Source organism: Lates calcarifer, unplaced genomic scaffold (assembly GCF_001640805.2).
Source record: "Lates calcarifer isolate ASB-BC8 unplaced genomic scaffold, TLL_Latcal_v3 _unitig_1497_quiver_1942, whole genome shotgun sequence".
NCBI lineage: Eukaryota > Metazoa > Chordata > Actinopteri > Centropomidae > Lates > Lates calcarifer.
This window is the reverse complement of record NW_026115561.1, coordinates 19079-32529: the sequence shown is the minus strand read 5'-3', so window position 1 is coordinate 32529 and position 13451 is coordinate 19079. Positions and strand designations below refer to the sequence as shown.

Sequence of the window (13451 nt, the reverse complement as noted above, 5' to 3'; positions counted from 1 at the left end):
AGGGGTCAGCGCAACCGGAGTGCAATGGCTGAGCCTCGCCCTGGTGAACCACCTTCTTGATCATGGTATCTCCCCTGCCAGGTAAGTATGAGTTGGAGTTGTCAGAGACGTGGGGTCGGTTCCAGACACAGCACCCTGGCTGATGGTGGCCACACTGCACAATGCCAGAGTTCGGCGACATCAGCATTAGCTGACCCTCATCTGAGGCTTGTCCCGAGGCGTTGCAAGCACTATACTGCAGTTTGACAAAGTTGCGCGGTGCACAAACTTTGCTGGTTTTATTGACTTTTCTCACCGGTCGGAGCTCGGCCCAGACAAACTGGAATGTGCCTGTTTTTTTTCAAAAAACAGTAATGCATAAGCCGTGTATGCTCCCGTCTCTAAAGGTCTGTTGGACACGTTATCCCCTTCTATAGAGGGAACTGCTTACTTTACCTTCTTTTCCAGCTGCAAAAGAGAGACGGTACACCCTGATCAACCTCCGGGGAAGGAAAAATCAAGAGTGCACCACTAAGCGTACGACTCAGTAACCGCATCAGGGCTTTGAGCAACTTGTACCCTATCGATAAAGGAATGTGAGAAAAGCAAGGGACTCCCCTGGAAAAAACACCCCCACAAAACTCTATAGTTACATTGCACGTTTCCAGAGAATGTGCACCGTACCTGAGGTAATGCAATACCGGGTCGATGCGTGGAGTGGAAGGAGCAAGCCCCCGTTCCGGCTCCCTGATCCAAAAATCAATTTAATATATGGTCCCCGGGTAGGGGACGTATCAGATATAAACTGATAAGAACAGATACTACACTTGATCTTAGCCAAAAGGCCGAGAAGCGATGAGTCCAAAGCGTTTCGTGTTCCGTCCAAGCTCTTGGCACGATCCTCTCTTGTCACGGTGCCCTGTTTTCAAGCCAGCCTAACAATGGCTGCTGCTTAGCACCCCCACCCAGTCTCCCCACTTTGCACCCCTGGTTCTTAGCGGAGACAGCCGTTTGACTTTTCACACACTCAAAGGGCTCAGCCTTACGGCCAAACCTACCAAAAATAGCTTAAACTCGTTGGCGTTCCTCTCCACGGAAGTCTTTAGTAAAAGGCGAAAGACTTGTGCGTTATGAAGAGAAACCAGAGTCAGTACGGCCTTCGCCTTGAGGGCAGCCGAGAACCCCAGTCGTCCCAGCCACCACCGTCACGGTAGGCCTCTTTGCGCCTGCCGCGTTCCAAATCCCAGATCGCACCCGTCAGCTACCCTGCCCCGTACTGTCACATGCGCTATCCAATGGGGTTTGCGGAGGTTAGGCTTAGGCGGAAAGCCCCGCCTTTGGGGCGGGGCGGGGCATGTGTGCTTGTAACATACAGAAACGCCCACCAATCGTCACGGCCCGACAACAGCACCGACTCTGCAGTCGTAAAACTGGCATAGTTGGCAGCACGCTTTCACGCTTACGAGTAAAAGAAGCTACCCGGGACACCTTGTTTTCCTTTGACGTAGCGGTCAGGGGAGAGCGCGCGAACGCAGTCCCCACTACCAGAAATTATGCAGTCGAGACTCCCACATTTGGGGAATTCGCAGGGGTCAGCGCAACCGGAGTGCAATGGCTGAGCTCGCCCTGGGTGAACCACCTTCTTGATCATGGTATCTCCCCTGCCAGGTAAGTATGAGTTGGAGTTGTCAGAGACGGTGGGGGTCGGTTCCAGACACAGCACCCTGGCTGATGGTGGCCACACTGCACAATGCCAGAGTTCGGCGACATCAGCATTAGCTGACCCTCATCTGAGGCTTGTCCCGAGGCGTTGCAAGCACTATACTGCAGTTTGACAAAGTTGCGCGGTGCACAAACTTTGCTGGTTTATTGACTTTTCTCACCGGTCGGAGCTCGGCCCAGACAAACTGGAATGTGCCTGTTTTTTTTCAAAAAACAGTAATGCATAAGCCGTGTATGCTCCCGTCTCTAAAGGTCTGTTGGACACGTTATCCCCTTATAATAGAGAGAACTGCTTACTTTACCTTCTTTTCCAGCTGCAAAAGAGAGACGGTACACCCTGATCAACCTCCGGGGAAGGAAAAATCAGAGTGCACCACTAAGCGTACGACTCAGTAACCGCATCAGGGCTTTGAGCAACTTGTACCCTATCGATAAAGGAATGTGAGAAAAGCAAGGGACTCCCCTGGAAAAAACACCCCCACAAAACTCTATAGTTACATTGCACGTTTCCAGAGAATGTGCACCGTACCTGGAGGTAATGCAATACCGGGTCGATGCGTGGAGTGGAAGGAGCAAGCCCCCGTTCCGGCTCCCTGATCCAAAAATCAATTTAATATATGGTCCCCGGGTAGGGGACGTATCAGATATTAAACTGATAAGAACAGATACTACACTTGATCTTAGCCAAAAGGCCGAGAAGCGATGAGTCCAAAGCGTTTCGTGTACCGTCCAAGCTCTTGGCACGATCCTCTCTTGTCACGGTGCCCTGTTTTCAAGCCAGCCTAACAATGGCTGCTGCTTAGCACCCCCACCCAGTCTCCCCACTTTGCACCCCTGGTTCTTAGCGGAGACAGCCGTTTGACTTTTCACACACTCAAAGGCTCAGCCTTACGGCCAAACCTACCAAAAATAGCTTAAACTCGTTGGCGTTCCTCTCCACGGAAGTCTTTAGTAAAAGGCGAAAGACTTGTGCGTTATGAAGAGAAACCAGAGTCAGTACGGCCTTCGCCTTGAGGGCAGCCGAGAACCCCAGTCGTCCCAGCCACCACCGTCACGGTAGGCCTCTCTTTGCGCCTGCCGCGTTCCAAATCCCAGATCGCACCCGTCAGCTACCCTGCCCCGTACTGTCACATGCGCTATCCAATGGGGTTTGCGGAGGGTTAGGCTTAGGCGGAAAGCCCCGCTTTGGGGGCGGGGGCGGGGGCTGGGGCATGTGTGCTTGTAACATACAGAAACGCCCACCAATCGTCACGGCCCGACAACAGCACCGACTCTGCAGTCGTAAAACTGGCATAGTTGGCAGCACGCTTTCACGCTTACGAGTAAAAGAAGCTACCCGGGACACCTTGTTTTCCTTTGACGTAGCGGTCAGGGGAGAGCGCGAACGCAGTCCCCCACTACCAGAAATTATGCAGTCGAGACTCCCACATTTTGGGAATTCGCAGGGTCAGCGCAACCGGAGTGCAATGGCTGAGCCTCGCCCTGGGTGAACCACCTTCTTGATCATGGTATCTCCCCTGCCAGGTAAGTATGAGTTGGAGTTGTCAGAGACGGTGGGGTCGGTTCCAGACACAGCACCCTGGCTGATGGTGGCCACACTGCACAATGCCAGAGTTCGGCGACATCAGCATTAGCTGACCCTCATCTGAGGCTTGTCCCCGAGGCGTTGCAAGCACTATACTGCAGTTTGACAAAGTTGCGCGCGTGCACAAACTTTGCTGGTTTTATTGACTTTTCTCACCGGTCGGAGCTCGGCCCAGACAAACTGGAATGTGCCTGTTTTTTTCAAAAAACAGTAATGCATAAGCCGTGTATGCTCCCGTCTCTAAAGGTCTGTTGGACACGTTATCCCCTTATATAGAGGAACTGCTTACTTTACCTTCTTTTCCAGCTGCAAAAGAGAGACGGTACACCCTGATCAACCTCCGGGGAAGGGAAAAATCAAGAGTGCACCACTAAGCGTACGACTCAGTAACCGCATCAGGGCTTTGAGCAACTTGTACCCTATCGATAAAGGAATGTGAGAAAAGCAAGGGACTCCCCTGGAAAAAACACCCCCCACAAAACTCTATAGTTACATTGCACGTTTCCAGAGAATGTGCACCGTACCTGGAGGTAATGCAATACCGGGTCGATGCGTGGAGTGGAAGGAGCAAGCCCCCGTTCCGGCTCCCTGATCCAAAAATCAATTTAATATATGGTCCCCGGGTAGGGGACGTATCAGATATTAAACTGATAAGAACAGATACTACACTTGATCTTAGCCAAAAGGCCGAGAAGCGATGAGTCCAAAGCGTTTCGTGTCCGTCCAAGCTCTTGGCACGATCCTCTCTTGTCACGGTGCCCTGTTTTCAAGCCAGCCTAACAATGGCTGCTGCTTAGCACCCCCACCCAGTCTCCCCACTTTGCACCCCTGGTTCTTAGCGGAGACAGCCGTTTGACTTTTCACACACTCAAAGGGCTCAGCCTTACGGCCAAACCTACCAAAAATAGCTTAAACTCGTTGGCGTTCCTCTCCACGGAAGTCTTTAGTAAAAGGCGAAAGACTTGTGCGTTATGAAGAGAAACCAGAGTCAGTACGGCCTTCGCCTTGAGGGCAGCCGAGAACCCCAGTCGTCCCAGCCACCACCGTCACGGTAGGCCTCTCTTTGCGCCTGCCGCGTTCCAAATCCCAGATCGCACCCGTCAGCTACCCTGCCCCGTACTGTCACATGCGCTATCCAATGGGGTTTGCGGAGGGTTAGGCTTAGGCGGAAAGCCCCGCCTTTGGGGGGCGGGGGCGGGGGCTGGGGCATGTGTGCTTGTAACATACAGAAACGCCCACCAATCGTCACGGCCCGACAACAGCACCGACTCTGCAGTCGTAAAACTGGCATAGTTGGCAGCACGCTTTCACGCTTACGAGTAAAAGAAGCTACCCGGGACACCTTGTTTTCCTTTGACGTAGCGGTCAGGGGAGAGCGCGAACGCAGTCCCCCACTACCAGAAATTATGCAGTCGAGACTCCCACATTTGGGGAATTCGCAGGGTCAGCGCAACCGGAGTGCAATGGCTGAGCCTCGCCCTGGGTGAACCACCTTCTTGATCATGGTATCTCCCCTGCCAGGTAAGTATGAGTTGGAGTTGTCAGAGACGGTGGGGTCGGTTCCAGACACAGCACCCTGGCTGATGGTGGCCACACTGCACAATGCCAGAGTTCGGCGACATCAGCATTAGCTGACCCTCATCTGAGGCTTGTCCCGAGCGTTGCAAGCACTATACTGCAGTTTGACAAAGTTGCGCGGTGCACAAACTTTGCTGGTTTTATTGACTTTTCTCACCGGTCGGAGCTCGGCCCAGACAAACTGGAATGTGCCTGTTTTTTTCAAAAAACAGTAATGCATAAGCCGTGTATGCTCCCGTCTCTAAAGGTCTGTTGGACACGTTATCCCCTTATATAGAGAGAACTGCTTACTTTACCTTCTTTTCCAGCTGCAAAAGAGAGACGGTACACCCTGATCAACCTCCGGGGAAGGGAAAAATCAAGAGTGCACCACTAAGCGTACGACTCAGTAACCGCATCAGGGCTTTGAGCAACTTGTACCCTATCGATAAAGGAATGTGAGAAAAGCAAGGGACTCCCCTGGAAAAAAACACCCCCACAAAACTCTATAGTTACATTGCACGTTTCCAGAGAATGTGCACCGTACCTGGAGGTAATGCAATACCGGGTCGATGCGTGGAGTGGAAGGAGCAAGCCCCCGTTCCGGCTCCCTGATCCAAAAATCAATTTAATATATGGTCCCCGGGTAGGGACGTATCAGATATTAAACTGATAAGAACAGATACTACACTTGATCTTAGCCAAAAGGCCGAGAAGCGATGAGTCCAAAGCGTTTCGTGTTCCGTCCAAGCTCTTGGCACGATCCTCTCTTGTCACGGTGCCCTGTTTTCAAGCCAGCCTAACAATGGCTGCTGCTTAGCACCCCCACCCAGTCTCCCCACTTTGCACCCCTGGTTCTTAGCGGAGACAGCCGTTTGACTTTTCACACACTCAAAGGGCTCAGCCTTACGGCCAAACCTACCAAAAATAGCTTAAACTCGTTGGCGTTCCTCTCCACGGAAGTCTTTAGTAAAAGGCGAAAGACTTGTGCGTTATGAAGAGAAACCAGAGTCAGTACGGCCTTCGCCTTGAGGGCAGCCGAGAACCCCAGTCGTCCCAGCCACCACCGTCACGGTAGGCCTCTCTTTGCGCCTGCCGCGTTCCAAATCCCAGATCGCACCCGTCAGCTACCCTGCCCCGTACTGTCACATGCGCTATCCAATGGGGTTTGCGGAGGTTAGGCTTAGGCGGAAAGCCCCGCCTTTGGGGCGGGGGCGGGGGCGCATGTGTGCTTGTAACATACAGAAACGCCCACCAATCGTCACGGCCCGACAACAGCACCGACTCTGCAGTCGTAAAACTGGCATAGTTACGCTTACGAGTAAAAGAAGCTACCCGGGACACCTTGTTTTCCTTTGACGTTCAGTCCCCCACTACCAGAAATTATGCAGTCGAGACTCCCACATTTGGGGAATTCGCAGGGGTCAGCGCAAAGTGCAATGGCTGAGTGAACCACCTTCTTGATCATGGTACAGGTAAGTATGAGTTGGAGTTGTCAGAGATTACGGTAGGAGCTGGCCGGCGGGTTGCGGCTTTTCCCATAAACATACAGAAACGCCCACCAATCGTCACGGCCGACAACAGCACCGACTCTGCAGTCGTAAAACTGGCATAGTTGGCAGCACGCTTTCACGCTTACGAGTAAAAGAAGCTACCCGGGACACCTTGTTTTCCTTTGACGTAGCGGTCAGGGGAGAGCGCGAACGCAGTCCCCCACTACCAGAAATTATGCAGTCGAGACTCCCACATTTGGGAATTCGCAGGGGTCAGCGCAACCGGAGTGCAATGGCTGAGCCTCGCCCTGGGTGAACCACCTTCTTGATCATGGTATCTCCCCTGCCAGGTAAGTATGAGTTGGAGTTGTCAGAGACGGTGGGGTCGGTTCCAGACACAGCACCCTGGCTGATGGTGGCCACACTGCACAATGCCAGAGTTCGGCGACATCAGCATTAGCTGACCCTCATCTGAGGCTTGTCCCCGAGGCGTTGCAAGCACTATACTGCAGTTTGACAAAGTTGCGCGGTGCACAAACTTTGCTGGTTTTATTGACTTTTCTCACCGGTCGGAGCTCGGCCCAGACAAACTGGAATGTGCCTGTTTTTTTTCAAAAAACAGTAATGCATAAGCCGTGTATGCTCCCGTCTCTAAAGGTCTGTTGGACACGTTATCCCCTTCTATAGAGAGAACTGCTTACTTTACCTTCTTTTCCAGCTGCAAAAGAGAGACGGTACACCCTGATCAACCTCCGGGGAAGGGAAAAATCAAGAGTGCACCACTAAGCGTACGACTCAGTAACCGCATCAGGGCTTTGAGCAACTTGTACCCTATCGATAAAGGAATGTGAGAAAAGCAAGGGACTCCCCTGGAAAAAACACCCCCACAAAACTCTATAGTTACATTGCACGTTTCCAGAGAATGTGCACCGTACCTGGAGGTAATGCAATACCGGGTCGATGCGTGGAGTGGAAGGAGCAAGCCCCGTTCCGGCTCCCTGATCCAAAAATCAATTTAATATATGGTCCCCGGGTAGGGGACGTATCAGATATTAAACTGATAAGAACAGATACTACACTTGATCTTAGCCAAAAGGCCGAGAAGCGATGAGTCCAAAGCGTTTCGTGTTCCGTCCAAGCTCTTGGCACGATCCTCTCTTGTCACGGTGCCCTGTTTTCAAGCCAGCCTAACAATGGCTGCTGCTTAGCACCCCCACCCAGTCTCCCCACTTTGCACCCCTGGTTCTTAGCGGAGACAGCCGTTTGACTTTTCACACACTCAAAGGGCTCAGCCTTACGGCCAAACCTACCAAAAATAGCTTAAACTCGTTGGCGTTCCTCTCCACGGAAGTCTTTAGTAAAAGGCGAAAGACTTGTGCGTTATGAAGAGAAACCAGAGTCAGTACGGCCTTCGCCTTGAGGGCAGCGAGAACCCCAGTCGTCCCAGCCACCACCGTCACGGTAGCGCAGATTCAGCTAACTGTCACACCCGCTTAGGCATGTTCGTTCTGCAGTCACTGCCAGCTATGACGTAGCTGCAGGTCGAGCTTAGTGCCTGATAATCATGGGCCCCAGATTGGCTTTTTGTGGTTCGGCGGGTTGCGGCTGAGGTACAGTAACATACAGAAACGCCACCAATCGTCACGGCCCGACAACAGCACCGACTCTGCAGTCGTAAAACTGGCATAGTTGGCAGCACGCTTTCACGCTTACGAGTAAAAGAAGCTACCCGGGACACCTTGTTTTCCTTTGACGTAGCGGTCAGGGGAGAGCGCGAACGCAGTCCCCCACTACCAGAAATTATGCAGTCGAGACTCCCACATTTGGGGAATTCGCAGGGGTCAGCGCAACCGGAGTGCAATGGCTGAGCCTCGCCCTGGGTGAACCACCTTCTTGATCATGGTATCTCCCCTGCCAGGTAAGTATGAGTTGGAGTTGTCAGAGACGGTGGGGTCGGTTCCAGGACCACAGCACCCTGGCTGATGGTGGCCACCACTGCACAATGCCAGAGTTCGGCGGACATCAGCATTAGCTGACCCTCATCTGAGGCTTGTCCCCGAGGCGTTGCAAGCACTATACTGCAGTTTGACAAAGTTGCGCGGTGCACAAACTTTGCTGGTTTTATTGACTTTTCTCACCGGTCGGAGCTCGGCCCAGACAAACTGGAATGTGCCTGTTTTTTTTCAAAAAACAGTAATGCATAAGCCGTGTATGCTCCCGTCTCTAAAGGTCTGTTGGACACGTTATCCCCTCTATATAGAGAGAACTGCTTACTTTACCTTCTTTTCCAGCTGCAAAAGAGAGACGGTACACCCTGATCAACCTCCGGGGAAGGGAAAAATCAAGAGTGCACCACTAAGCGTACGACTCAGTAACCGCATCAGGGCTTTGAGCAACTTGTACCCTATCGATAAAGGAATGTGAGAAAAGCAAGGGACTCCCCTGGAAAAAACACCCCCCACAAAACTCTATAGTTACATTGCACGTTTCCAGAGAATGTGCACCGTACCTGGAGGTAATGCAATACCGGGTCGATGCGTGGAGTGGAAGGAGCAAGCCCCCGTTCCGGCTCCCTGATCCAAAAATCAATTTAATATATGGTCCCCGGGTAGGGGACGTATCAGATATTAAACTGATAAGAACAGATACTACACTTGATCTTAGCCAAAAGGCCGAGAAGCGATGAGTCCAAAGCGTTTCGTGTTCCGTCCAAGCTCTTGGCACGATCCTCTCTTGTCACGGTGCCCTGTTTTCAAGCCAGCCTAACAATGGCTGCTGCTTAGCACCCCCACCCAGTCTCCCCACTTTGCACCCCTGGTTCTTAGCGGAGACAGCCGTTTGACTTTTCACACACTCAAAGGGCTCAGCCTTACGGCCAAACCTACCAAAAATAGCTTAAACTCGTTGGCGTTCCTCTCCACGGAAGTCTTTAGTAAAAGGCGAAAGACTTGTGCGTTATGAAGAGAAACCAGAGTCAGTACGGCCTTCGCCTTGAGGGCAGCCGAGAACCCCAGTCGTCCCAGCCACCACCGTCACGGTAGGCCTCTCTTTGCGCCTGCCGCGTTCCAAATCCCAGATCGCACCCGTCAGCTACCCTGCCCCGTACTGTCACATGCGCTATCCAATGGGGTTTGCGGAGGGTTAGGCTTAGGCGGAAAGCCCCGCCTTTGGGGGGGCGGGGGCGGGGCTGGGGCATGTGTGCTTGTAACATACAGAAACGCCCACCAATCGTCACGGCCCGACAACAGCACCGACTCTGCAGTCGTAAAACTGGCATAGTTGGCAGCACGCTTTCACGCTTACGAGTAAAAGAAGCTACCCGGGACACCTTGTTTTCCTTTGACGTAGCGGTCAGGGGAGAGCGCGAACGCAGTCCCCCACTACCAGAAATTATGCAGTCGAGACTCCCACATTTGGGGAATTCGCAGGGGTCAGCGCAACCGGAGTGCAATGGCTGAGCCTCGCCCTGGGTGAACCACCTTCTTGATCATGGTATCTCCCCTGCCAGGTAAGTATGAGTTGGAGTTGTCAGAGACGGTGGGGTCGGTTCCAGACACAGCACCCTGGCTGATGGTGGCCACACTGCACAATGCCAGAGTTCGGCGACATCAGCATTAGCTGACCCTCATCTGAGGCTTGTCCCCGAGGCGTTGCAAGCACTATACTGCAGTTTGACAAAGTTGCGCGGTGCACAAACTTTGCTGGTTTTATTGACTTTTCTCACCGGTCGGAGCTCGGCCCAGACAAACTGGAATGTGCCTGTTTTTTTTCAAAAAACAGTAATGCATAAGCCGTGTATGCTCCCGTCTCTAAAGGTCTGTTGGACACGTTATCCCCTTATATAGAGAGAACTGCTTACTTTACCTTCTTTTCCAGCTGCAAAAGAGAGACGGTACACCCTGATCAACCTCCGGGGAAGGGAAAAATCAAGAGTGCACCACTAAGCGTACGACTCAGTAACCGCATCAGGGCTTTGAGCAACTTGTACCCTATCGATAAAGGAATGTGAGAAAAGCAAGGGACTCCCCTGGAAAAAACACCCCCCACAAAACTCTATAGTTACATTGCACGTTTCCAGAGAATGTGCACCGTACCTGGAGGTAATGCAATACCGGGTCGATGCGTGGAGTGGAAGGAGCAAGCCCCCGTTCCGGCTCCCTGATCCAAAAATCAATTTAATATATGGTCCCCGGGTAGGGGACGTATCAGATATTAAACTGATAAGAACAGATACTACACTTGATCTTAGCCAAAAGGCCGAGAAGCGATGAGTCCAAAGCGTTTCGTGTTCCGTCCAAGCTCTTGGCACGATCCTCTCTTGTCACGGTGCCCTGTTTTCAAGCCAGCCTAACAATGGCTGCTGCTTAGCACCCCCACCCAGTCTCCCCACTTTGCACCCCTGGTTCTTAGCGGAGACAGCCGTTTGACTTTTCACACACTCAAAGGGCTCAGCCTTACGGCCAAACCTACCAAAAATAGCTTAAACTCGTTGGCGTTCCTCTCCACGGAAGTCTTTAGTAAAAGGCGAAAGACTTGTGCGTTATGAAGAGAAACCAGAGTCAGTACGGCCTTCGCCTTGAGGGCAGCCGAGAACCCCAGTCGTCCCAGCCACCACCGTCACGGTAGGCCTCTCTTTGCGCCTGCCGCGTTCCAAATCCCAGATCGCACCCGTCAGCTACCCTGCCCCGTACTGTCACATGCGCTATCCAATGGGGTTTGCGGAGGGTTAGGCTTAGGCGGAAAGCCCCGCCTTTGGGGGGCGGGGGCGGGGGCTGGGGCATGTGTGCTTGTAACATACAGAAACGCCCACCAATCGTCACGGCCCGACAACAGCACCGACTCTGCAGTCGTAAAACTGGCATAGTTGGCAGCACGCTTTCACGCTTACGAGTAAAAGAAGCTACCCGGGACACCTTGTTTTCCTTTGACGTAGCGGTCAGGGGAGAGCGCGAACGCAGTCCCCCACTACCAGAAATTATGCAGTCGAGACTCCCACATTTGGGGAATTCGCAGGGGTCAGCGCAACCGGAGTGCAATGGCTGAGCCTCGCCCTGGGTGAACCACCTTCTTGATCATGGTATCTCCCCTGCCAGGTAAGTATGAGTTGGAGTTGTCAGAGACGGTGGGGTCGGTTCCAGACACAGCACCCTGGCTGATGGTGGCCACACTGCACAATGCCAGAGTTCGGCGACATCAGCATTAGCTGACCCTCATCTGAGGCTTGTCCCCGAGGCGTTGCAAGCACTATACTGCAGTTTGACAAAGTTGCGCGGTGCACAAACTTTGCTGGTTTTATTGACTTTTCTCACCGGTCGGAGCTCGGCCCAGACAAACTGGAATGTGCCTGTTTTTTTTCAAAAAACAGTAATGCATAAGCCGTGTATGCTCCCGTCTCTAAAGGTCTGTTGGACACGTTATCCCCTTATATAGAGAGAACTGCTTACTTTACCTTCTTTTCCAGCTGCAAAAGAGAGACGGTACACCCTGATCAACCTCCGGGGAAGGGAAAAATCAAGAGTGCACCACTAAGCGTACGACTCAGTAACCGCATCAGGGCTTTGAGCAACTTGTACCCTATCGATAAAGGAATGTGAGAAAAGCAAGGGACTCCCCTGGAAAAAACACCCCCCACAAAACTCTATAGTTACATTGCACGTTTCCAGAGAATGTGCACCGTACCTGGAGGTAATGCAATACCGGGTCGATGCGTGGAGTGGAAGGAGCAAGCCCCCGTTCCGGCTCCCTGATCCAAAAATCAATTTAATATATGGTCCCCGGGTAGGGGACGTATCAGATATTAAACTGATAAGAACAGATACTACACTTGATCTTAGCCAAAAGGCCGAGAAGCGATGAGTCCAAAGCGTTTCGTGTTCCGTCCAAGCTCTTGGCACGATCCTCTCTTGTCACGGTGCCCTGTTTTCAAGCCAGCCTAACAATGGCTGCTGCTTAGCACCCCCACCCAGTCTCCCCACTTTGCACCCCTGGTTCTTAGCGGAGACAGCCGTTTGACTTTTCACACACTCAAAGGGCTCAGCCTTACGGCCAAACCTACCAAAAATAGCTTAAACTCGTTGGCGTTCCTCTCCACGGAAGTCTTTAGTAAAAGGCGAAAGACTTGTGCGTTATGAAGAGAAACCAGAGTCAGTACGGCCTTCGCCTTGAGGGCAGCCGAGAACCCCAGTCGTCCCAGCCACCACCGTCACGGTAGGCCTCTCTTTGCGCCTGCCGCGTTCCAAATCCCAGATCGCACCCGTCAGCTACCCTGCCCCGTACTGTCACATGCGCTATCCAATGGGGTTTGCGGAGGGTTAGGCTTAGGCGGAAAGCCCCGCCTTTGGGGGGCGGGGGCGGGGCTGGGGCATGTGTGCTTGTAACATACAGAAACGCCCACCAATCGTCACGGCCCGACAACAGCACCGACTCTGCAGTCGTAAAACTGGCATAGTTGGCAGCACGCTTTCACGCTTACGAGTAAAAGAAGCTACCCGGGACACCTTGTTTTCCTTTGACGTAGCGGTCAGGGGAGAGCGCGAACGCAGTCCCCCACTACCAGAAATTATGCAGTCGAGACTCCCACATTTGGGGAATTCGCAGGGGTCAGCGCAACCGGAGTGCAATGGCTGAGCCTCGCCCTGGGTGAACCACCTTCTTGATCATGGTATCTCCCCTGCCAGGTAAGTATGAGTTGGAGTTGTCAGAGACGGTGGGGTCGGTTCCAGACACAGCACCCTGGCTGATGGTGGCCACACTGCACAATGCCAGAGTTCGGCGACATCAGCATTAGCTGACCCTCATCTGAGGCTTGTCCCCGAGGCGTTGCAAGCACTATACTGCAGTTTGACAAAGTTGCGCGGTGCACAAACTTTGCTGGTTTTATTGACTTTTCTCACCGGTCGGAGCTCGGCCCAGACAAACTGGAATGTGCCTGTTTTTTTTCAAAAAACAGTAATGCATAAGCCGTGTATGCTCCCGTCTCTAAAGGTCTGTTGGACACGTTATCCCCTTATATAGAGAGAACTGCTTACTTTACCTTCTTTTCCAGCTGCAAAAGAGAGACGGTACACCCTGATCAACCTCCGGGGAAGGGAAAAATCAAGAGTGCACCACTAAGC

At 52.6% G+C, this 13451-nt stretch overlaps 24 non-coding genes and 1 pseudogene across 24 annotated transcripts; all 25 read right to left on the bottom strand.

Annotated features, from left to right (window-relative positions):
- On the bottom strand, positions 1 to 89 carry LOC127139469 (uncharacterized; annotated as a pseudogene).
- Positions 90 to 647: 558 nt separating this feature from the next.
- Positions 648 to 836, bottom strand: LOC127139491 (U2 spliceosomal RNA). Its single transcript, XR_007809692.1, has one exon. It is a non-coding gene; the product is annotated as a U2 spliceosomal RNA (small nuclear RNA).
- Positions 837 to 1017: 181 nt separating this feature from the next.
- On the bottom strand, positions 1018 to 1129 carry LOC127139453 (U5 spliceosomal RNA). Its single transcript, XR_007809655.1, has one exon. It is a non-coding gene; the product is annotated as a U5 spliceosomal RNA (small nuclear RNA).
- A 365-nt stretch (positions 1130 to 1494) lies between these two features.
- On the bottom strand, positions 1495 to 1655 carry LOC127139468 (U1 spliceosomal RNA). Its single transcript, XR_007809670.1, has one exon. It is a non-coding gene; the product is annotated as a U1 spliceosomal RNA (small nuclear RNA).
- A 559-nt stretch (positions 1656 to 2214) lies between these two features.
- LOC127139487 (U2 spliceosomal RNA) lies at positions 2215 to 2405 on the bottom strand. The gene has a single exon (XR_007809688.1). It is a non-coding gene; the product is annotated as a U2 spliceosomal RNA (small nuclear RNA).
- A 180-nt stretch (positions 2406 to 2585) lies between these two features.
- On the bottom strand, positions 2586 to 2697 carry LOC127139452 (U5 spliceosomal RNA). The gene has a single exon (XR_007809654.1). It is a non-coding gene; the product is annotated as a U5 spliceosomal RNA (small nuclear RNA).
- A 373-nt stretch (positions 2698 to 3070) lies between these two features.
- LOC127139466 (U1 spliceosomal RNA) lies at positions 3071 to 3233 on the bottom strand. Its single transcript, XR_007809668.1, has one exon. It is a non-coding gene; the product is annotated as a U1 spliceosomal RNA (small nuclear RNA).
- A 561-nt stretch (positions 3234 to 3794) lies between these two features.
- Positions 3795 to 3985, bottom strand: LOC127139486 (U2 spliceosomal RNA). Its single transcript, XR_007809687.1, has one exon. It is a non-coding gene; the product is annotated as a U2 spliceosomal RNA (small nuclear RNA).
- A 180-nt stretch (positions 3986 to 4165) lies between these two features.
- LOC127139451 (U5 spliceosomal RNA) lies at positions 4166 to 4277 on the bottom strand. Its single transcript, XR_007809653.1, has one exon. It is a non-coding gene; the product is annotated as a U5 spliceosomal RNA (small nuclear RNA).
- A 375-nt stretch (positions 4278 to 4652) lies between these two features.
- Positions 4653 to 4815, bottom strand: LOC127139464 (U1 spliceosomal RNA). The gene has a single exon (XR_007809666.1). It is a non-coding gene; the product is annotated as a U1 spliceosomal RNA (small nuclear RNA).
- A 559-nt stretch (positions 4816 to 5374) lies between these two features.
- LOC127139490 (U2 spliceosomal RNA) lies at positions 5375 to 5564 on the bottom strand. Its single transcript, XR_007809691.1, has one exon. It is a non-coding gene; the product is annotated as a U2 spliceosomal RNA (small nuclear RNA).
- A 181-nt stretch (positions 5565 to 5745) lies between these two features.
- On the bottom strand, positions 5746 to 5857 carry LOC127139450 (U5 spliceosomal RNA). The gene has a single exon (XR_007809652.1). It is a non-coding gene; the product is annotated as a U5 spliceosomal RNA (small nuclear RNA).
- A 674-nt stretch (positions 5858 to 6531) lies between these two features.
- LOC127139462 (U1 spliceosomal RNA) lies at positions 6532 to 6694 on the bottom strand. The gene has a single exon (XR_007809664.1). It is a non-coding gene; the product is annotated as a U1 spliceosomal RNA (small nuclear RNA).
- A 561-nt stretch (positions 6695 to 7255) lies between these two features.
- LOC127139488 (U2 spliceosomal RNA) lies at positions 7256 to 7445 on the bottom strand. The gene has a single exon (XR_007809689.1). It is a non-coding gene; the product is annotated as a U2 spliceosomal RNA (small nuclear RNA).
- A 181-nt stretch (positions 7446 to 7626) lies between these two features.
- LOC127139449 (U5 spliceosomal RNA) lies at positions 7627 to 7738 on the bottom strand. Its single transcript, XR_007809651.1, has one exon. It is a non-coding gene; the product is annotated as a U5 spliceosomal RNA (small nuclear RNA).
- A 360-nt stretch (positions 7739 to 8098) lies between these two features.
- Positions 8099 to 8262, bottom strand: LOC127139461 (U1 spliceosomal RNA). Its single transcript, XR_007809663.1, has one exon. It is a non-coding gene; the product is annotated as a U1 spliceosomal RNA (small nuclear RNA).
- Positions 8263 to 8829: 567 nt separating this feature from the next.
- Positions 8830 to 9020, bottom strand: LOC127139484 (U2 spliceosomal RNA). The gene has a single exon (XR_007809685.1). It is a non-coding gene; the product is annotated as a U2 spliceosomal RNA (small nuclear RNA).
- A 181-nt stretch (positions 9021 to 9201) lies between these two features.
- On the bottom strand, positions 9202 to 9313 carry LOC127139448 (U5 spliceosomal RNA). The gene has a single exon (XR_007809650.1). It is a non-coding gene; the product is annotated as a U5 spliceosomal RNA (small nuclear RNA).
- A 375-nt stretch (positions 9314 to 9688) lies between these two features.
- Positions 9689 to 9852, bottom strand: LOC127139460 (U1 spliceosomal RNA). Its single transcript, XR_007809662.1, has one exon. It is a non-coding gene; the product is annotated as a U1 spliceosomal RNA (small nuclear RNA).
- Positions 9853 to 10414: 562 nt separating this feature from the next.
- Positions 10415 to 10605, bottom strand: LOC127139483 (U2 spliceosomal RNA). Its single transcript, XR_007809684.1, has one exon. It is a non-coding gene; the product is annotated as a U2 spliceosomal RNA (small nuclear RNA).
- Positions 10606 to 10786: 181 nt separating this feature from the next.
- Positions 10787 to 10898, bottom strand: LOC127139446 (U5 spliceosomal RNA). Its single transcript, XR_007809648.1, has one exon. It is a non-coding gene; the product is annotated as a U5 spliceosomal RNA (small nuclear RNA).
- Positions 10899 to 11273: 375 nt separating this feature from the next.
- LOC127139459 (U1 spliceosomal RNA) lies at positions 11274 to 11437 on the bottom strand. The gene has a single exon (XR_007809661.1). It is a non-coding gene; the product is annotated as a U1 spliceosomal RNA (small nuclear RNA).
- A 562-nt stretch (positions 11438 to 11999) lies between these two features.
- LOC127139482 (U2 spliceosomal RNA) lies at positions 12000 to 12190 on the bottom strand. Its single transcript, XR_007809683.1, has one exon. It is a non-coding gene; the product is annotated as a U2 spliceosomal RNA (small nuclear RNA).
- A 181-nt stretch (positions 12191 to 12371) lies between these two features.
- On the bottom strand, positions 12372 to 12483 carry LOC127139445 (U5 spliceosomal RNA). The gene has a single exon (XR_007809647.1). It is a non-coding gene; the product is annotated as a U5 spliceosomal RNA (small nuclear RNA).
- Positions 12484 to 12857: 374 nt separating this feature from the next.
- Positions 12858 to 13021, bottom strand: LOC127139458 (U1 spliceosomal RNA). The gene has a single exon (XR_007809660.1). It is a non-coding gene; the product is annotated as a U1 spliceosomal RNA (small nuclear RNA).
- Between the last annotated feature and the right edge of the window lie 430 nt (positions 13022 to 13451).